The following is a 5,986-nucleotide window of genomic DNA, read 5'->3' as shown; positions in this document are numbered from 1 at the left end:
GTAGATTTGCCCTTCTATGGCAGGCCATTGCCAATACTTTTACTCATAATAACATAGTCTATATAGTTTAATGAAGTATTGGTATAGTGCATTAAAGAAATCCATTTACTTTGAATGAAGCTTTTACTCCATTTATATTCATTAATTAAATGATGAGAAAATGGTCTGATTTACAAACAAATAAAAGCACATTGTATAAAAAAAAAAAAAAGCACGGACATTTCACCCATCCTTAATTATTATTTTTACTTATGTGTCTCTGTGTGTCTGTGCACATGTGTATGAACATGACAAAGGATACTATTAGAGCACATCAGATGTCCTGGAATGGAGCTACAGGCAGTGGTAAGCCATCCAGCATAGGTGCTGAAACCAACCTTGGGTCCCCTGGAAGAACAGCAACTACTCTTAATCAGTGAGCCATCTCTGCACACACCAACATTGTATGATTTTAAAAATGAAAGACAGAAATATAAATGTCTTTTATGATTCTGGCTTTCTAAGGCTTTGTTTCTAAGTGTGTAGCCAGGCTAATAGAAAACTTGATCTGTCCATTATTCAAACACAGTCACGAAGTCTGCAGCAAATCAAACGGATTTCTATGTAGAGTACAGGTTCAACTTCAAACTACCTGAACAAGAGGACTGGGAATTTGATTCCTTACAATGGAGGCAGCAGCACCATGACTTGGCCAAGTGAAGAAACAGAAGACTGCTTGTACAGGCAGGCAATGTACCAATCTGTGGGTTCTGCATGTTCAACACTCTGAGCCACCAGTTCCACCAACAGAGCCTGCTCTATATCTATGGGCCCAAGTGGAGCTCACCCATTATCCCTGATTTCAAGGACAACCAGCACTCAGTTCCACAAGATTCACAGCACAGACTGGGTAAGTCACTGACTGCCTAAGCCTGGGACAGGAGGGGCAGTAATGGGGCAGTGTCCAAGAGAAGTCAGACCATGGACACTCAGTAACAGCAGAGGGCCTTCAGAAAGAAAGTGGGAAAACTGAGGTAGGGTGAGAGTAGTCACTTATCTTCTGTTTTCACAGGAATCGTGGTTCTGAATCTTGCTGAGTCCAGTCCTTGTCTCCTGATGCTGTGGGAACTTGTCCTAATGCTTGCCTCATGCCAGCAACCAACCCCTTCCCAGAAGTTTTACACAGAGCATATCTATAATAGCACCTACCCCCATGTGATGATGCAATGTGGGTTGCTATTAGGTATAGACCAAGATGTAAAGACATAAATACTTTTCTTCACTCAAGTTTTGCTAATGTCGTTGGTGTGGGTAACCAGCCAAATATCACCTGCAACAACTTGACAAGAAAAAATTGTCATGTTAGTTCATTTCAGGTATTTATAAGTTTTTGTAACGTCTCTATCCTGACATGAATATACACACAATGGAGATACCAAATGGCAGGTTCAGTGGAGTACAACAGAGTGGCCTGTGAGAACAGAGCTCCACAGGACATTCCCATCTATCCAGTGGTTCCAGTTCACTTGGATGGGACATTTTAATTCCAGTGCCAGCACTTTGCACCTTCCCTCATCGGCTACTGCCAAGATCATAGCAGTGAAGAACAAAGTCCTCTGTCTGTGCTGTATATCAGTACCTGTCCTCATGAAACCTGTCCCTGACGTTCTTTAATTCAGCTGAACAGATCTTTTCTAATCAACGAAACACCTTTGCATACAAATCTAGATTTCTGATAACTCTGTGTCTGAAAGGGGTGGGGAGAGTGAAAGGGAAAGACACATACACACAGTGTGTTTGTCTGTCTGTCTGTCTGTCTCTCTGTATGTCTGTTTGTCTGTCTGTCTGTCTCTCTCTGTGTGTGTGTGTGTGTGTGTGTGTGTGTGTGTGTAGAGCAGGACAGAGAGGCAGAGACAGAGAGACAGAGAGAGACAGAGAGGGAAAGACAGAGAGATAAAGCAAGGCCTCTTACCAAATGAGCCATCTCCCCAGTCCCTGGAAGCAAATGAATCAGAGAAGAGAAGGATGTCCTTTCAAAGCATCTTCCCTGAAGTTTCTCTTTGGGAAAGAAGTGGCTGGCAGAGGAGACCAGGAAATTGTGATCTCTCAGTGAGGCTATCCCTTCCCCTCTCTTTGCAGAGCTGTCCTTAGAGGTTAATTGTGAGATCATTCAACACAAACCAGAAAGATCAGATTCCAAGATAGGGGAAGTAGATTTCACACAGAAAAGAGATGAATAATAAGGGGTCCTACCCTGACTCTTGAGGACATAACTGTAGTCAAGAATCAGTTTCAGACAGGATGGTGCCATCCCTTTAAGGAGATGGGTGAGTTGAGCATCACCAGATGAGGCCATGAAACTTCATGCAGTGTCAGATGCAGAATGGAGCAGAGGGTTGACATCTTCAGGTCCATACCTCTGACTTTCAGTCTGGATCCCCAGTTTCCATATTTCTCTTCCTTTCTGGGCTCCCAGATGCAATACTTGGCATCTCATCCCCACTGGACAGTGGTGGTACTTCCTCCTCTCAGTGGACCACAGTCAGGCCCACACAGAAACCACTCCTCTTGAACAGCAAATGGATTTCTTCTGGAATCTTCCATTCTGGGTTGGTGTGGAATCTTGCTGAGTCTGGCATGGCCTTGGTGGAGACAGAATGTCAGGGTTCCTGCCTCTGGGACAGGACAAGCAGATGTGGACTGCCATGGCATAAGGCTTGTTTGTATAATAATGTACATATTTTCATGTTCCTTCAAGCAATGTCCTCCCCATTAACCTTAATGACTGCATAACGATCTGAAGTAACATGAGTCTGGGTGGCAAAGGTGTGGTTAATGCCTTAGCAGAATGGTCCAGTCTGGGGCCTTCAGTACAGCCTTACAGTCTGTGGAAAAGACTTCTAAAAATTATTTGGAGAATATATAATTTCTCAACTATGTGAAAATTAAGGATGCAATATGAATTATATGACGGGCTTAATGAACATAAAGGAACAAAGGCAGCCCTACTATAGACCAGGTTGTCAGAAAGACACAAAGGCAGGCACATTCCTGAGTTGAAGGTCAGCCTGGGACACAGTAAGACTAGTTCCAGGTCGGGTAGAAATGGTAATTTTAGGACTAGAAATTTCAGGACCCACCCAGCTAATTTACAATCTCTGCTCAAGAGAGAAGCTGGCAAATCACTGAGATCTTTTATAATATTAAAAGAAAATATGTTCTTACTCTTTCCTAAGAATTAAGGGGTTGGGGTTATCAGATGCTGATTCAAAGTATAATCAAAAGAAACCTCAAGAGCTATCTAGAGATTTCCAGAGAAATCAGACCTGATGGAGAAAAAAAAAAGCAGAACAGCAGAACAGAGAGGAAGCAGGCTGGAAAGCTCTCTCCAGCAGAACACAGGGTGCTAGCTTAGACATACGATTTGACTTTGAGTGGTTTGATTTTAATGCTCTCAGACACACCTTCTCTCAGAAAATACTCACTGACCTGAGGCTGGTCCTTGGCAGACTCTGCATTTTTCACAGGAACTTCAGGGGTTGATATAATCTACTGACTTCAGATGAAATTTGGTACAACCTGAGGGTCTCACTTTGTAGCTCTTGCTTGATTTTTCCTACATGACATATTCACAATATATGTAGCTGGGATCAGCAGATTGCAGAAGAGGGATTTGGTTCCCTGGACCTGGAATTACAGATGGTTGTTAGTTACAGTGGTGCTAGAAATCAATGGTGCTAGGTCCTCTTGGAAGAGCAGTCAGTGTCCTTAACTGCTGAGACATATCTCTAGCCCAGTGGATTTTTAAAATGGTGTGTGTGTGTGTGTGTGTGTGTGTGTGTGCCTGTGCAAGTGTATATATTTTATCTGTCCGTGTGTAGGAAGGCATCAGGTACCTTTCACTATCACTCTGCCTATTTATCTGAGGCAAGGTCTCTTGAATCTGAGACTCATGGTCTCTTGACTGGGTTGGAAGCCAGCAAACTGGAAGGCCCTCCTGCCTCCTTGATGCTTAGAGCAGAGATGACAGGTGTGAGGGAGATATCTGACTTGTTACATGTGTGAACTTTGGTCCTCAAGATTATGCAACAAGTACTTTTGAATGCTGACCAGTCCCTCGTGCTCACTAGTTCTTTAGCAATTTCCATCTGAAAGTTTTTATTCCCCATTTCTGTACAAGGCAGCTGCAGCCACTACAAAGAATGAGAGTCTCAGTCTGAGGAGATACAATTCAGCTCTGCACTTTAGAGTGCATTTGAAGCGAGAGTGCCCCCGAGTTCACTGATGATACATATACCCTTTTCTGCTAAAACTCTGGCTAGGAATTGTGGGTCATTATAGTGGCCTGTTCTTCTTTACCAGTTCTTCTTTACTTCTTACCATAGCTCAACAAAACTGCATGGTTTGGGAAGTTTTCTTCTATAATTTTGTTGAAGATATTTGCTGACCCTTTAAGTTGAAAATCTCATCTACTCCTATTATCCCTAGGTTTGGTCTTCTCATTGTGTTCTGGATTTCCTTGTTTTCCTGGATGTTTTGAGTTAGGATCTTTTTGCATTTTCATTTTCTTGGATTGTTATGCCCATGTTTTCTATGGAATTTTCTGCATTTGAGATTCTCTCTTCCATCTCTTGTATTCTGTTGCTGATACTCACACCTATGGTTCCTGATTTCTTTTGTAGGGTTTCTATCTCCAGAGTTGTCTCCCTTTGGGTTTTCTTTATTGCTTCTACTTCCCTTTTTAGGTCCTGGATCACTTTGTTCAATTCCATCACCTGTTTGGTTGTGTTTTCCTGTAATTCTTGAAAGGATGTTTTTGGGTCCTCTTTAAGGACATCTACCTGTTTAGCAGTGTTCTCCTGTATTTCTTTCCCCCTCCCAAGTTTTATTAGGTATTTACTTCATTAACATTTTAAATGCTATCCCCAAAGTACCCTATACCCTCCCCCCCTCACCTACCCACCCACTCCCCCTTCTTGGCCCTGGTGTTCTCCTGTATTTCTTTAAGGACTTCTACCTCTTTATCAGCGTTCTTCTGTATTTCTTTAAGGGCTTCTACCTCTTTAGCAGCGTTCTCCTGTATTTCTTTAAGTGAGTTATTAATGCCCTTCTTAAAGTCCTCTACCAGCATCACATGAGGTATGCTTTTAAATCCGAATCTTGTTTTGTGGGTGTGTTGGGGTATCCAGGACTGGCTGAGGTGGGAGTGCTGGGTGCTGATGACGGTAAGTGGTCTTGGTTTCTGTTAGTAAGATTCCTATATTTGCCTCTCGCCATCTGGTAATCTCTGGAATAAGTTGTTATAGTTGTCTCTGGTTGGAGCTTGTTCCTCCTGTGATTCTGTTAGCCTCTGTCAGCAGTCCTGGGAGTCCAGCTCTCTCCTGAGTTTCAGTGGTCAGAGTACTCTCCGCAGGCAAGCTCTCCTTTTGCAGTGAAGGTACACAGAGGCCTGGCGTTCAGACCTGCCTCCTGGCTGAAGATGTAGGCACGAAACTGGGCCTGTCCCAGAAGATGTGTCGGCTCTGGCTCTGCAGTTTGCAGATTCACCTGCACAAACTAGTCTCCAACGGACCCTGGACACAATATGGCTCTCTCACGTGCTATGGCAGACAGAGCCCTCCCCTGTGGCCACATTTCCTCTGGCAGGGAAGGTGCCTGGATGTCTGGAGACCAAAACAGGGTCTGTCCCAGGAACTGTGTTTCTTCTGCCTGTCCCAAAGCTGTGTAGCTTCTGCAGTCCACACTCTCACCAGTGCAGACTGGAACCTGGGCGACTTGGAGTAAAGATGGCTCCCTTACCAGCTCAGGCAGTGAGAGCCCTCCCCGGTGGACACCTCTCCTCTGGCGGGGAAGGTGCATGGCTATCTGGAGCTAGCAATGGGGTCTGTCCCAGAAGCTGTGTCGCTTCTGTAGTCTTCCCTCTCACCTTCGCGGACTGTAGCCTGGGCAAACTGGAGGAAAGATCATGCTCATGGACATACAAGAAGCCTACAGAACTCCAAATAGA

At 44.1% G+C, this 5,986-nt stretch overlaps 1 pseudogene; it reads left to right on the top strand.

Moving 5' to 3' along the window:
* Nucleotides 1-1,051: 1,051 nt before the first annotated feature.
* On the top strand, nt 1,052-1,523 carry LOC110315560 (annotated as a pseudogene).
* The last annotated feature ends 4,463 nt before the right edge of the window (nt 1,524-5,986 follow it).

The sequence above is a fragment of the Mus pahari genome, unplaced genomic scaffold (assembly GCF_900095145.1).
Source record: "Mus pahari unplaced genomic scaffold, PAHARI_EIJ_v1.1 scaffold_11380_1, whole genome shotgun sequence".
NCBI classification, from domain to species: domain Eukaryota; kingdom Metazoa; phylum Chordata; class Mammalia; order Rodentia; family Muridae; genus Mus; species Mus pahari.
This window is presented reverse-complemented; position numbering and strand designations above follow the sequence as displayed.